The following is an 883-nucleotide window of genomic DNA, read 5'->3' on the forward strand; positions in this document are numbered from 1 at the left end:
TAGTGTGAAGAAAATTAAAAAAAAAAAAAAAAAAAAAAAAAAAAGATGTGACATATTGGGATTTTTTTTAATACTTTGTTGTCGATTTTCACAAGATAAGCATTTTTTTTTTTTTTTTTTGCGAGTCGTCACCTAGATCTATATCAAGACTGCGGGCAGATTTCAAGACTTGCAATGGGATAGCATTCAAATCATTTAATGTATCCCAATAGGCCAGGAGAGGAACTCGAGAGAGTAAGGGAGGCGGGGGGGGGGGGGGGGTTTAAATATACAATCGTCCCACGAGTTGAATGTTTAAGCAGGATCTGACGACGTTACATGCTATATTTTTGAAATGAAGATTGTCTGGCAATAATATTAATACGTGTGGTTAAAATGAAATTATTATCTGTCAATATTTCCCCTTTATCATAAATTGAAAAACAATTCTTTAACTTAGATAAATCAGATAATGACTGACAAGTAACTTTAATTTAGTAGTCTATGTAAATGCAGTAGTTCGTAGCATCTGGCCCTGTTGCAATTATTTAACCCGTGTTTTAAATTGATCTTGCATTTCAATCGTGTGTACACATATATATGCATTGCGTTTGCATAAATATATAAATTCCATCAGTACGGGCCTCAACTGATAATCCGATATTAGGCCTTACTGATCTTATCGCTAATTATCTCAAAATAGTTAATTAAGACAATTAAAATTAGTTTCTGTGACTATTTATGTTCCAGACATATTTAAATACTGTAATAGTTATACCACATAAAAGACGTGTTTCTGACCAATTGATAGACACCCCACATGCCTTATGTCTACACAGAGTCATCACCAAAGTGTGTATTGAAATCAAAAACTGAACGCTGCCGAAGGACGGATGACGTCATG

Source organism: Mercenaria mercenaria, chromosome 1 (assembly GCF_021730395.1).
Source record: "Mercenaria mercenaria strain notata chromosome 1, MADL_Memer_1, whole genome shotgun sequence".
In the NCBI taxonomy this organism is placed as follows: Eukaryota; Metazoa; Mollusca; class Bivalvia; order Venerida; family Veneridae; genus Mercenaria; species Mercenaria mercenaria.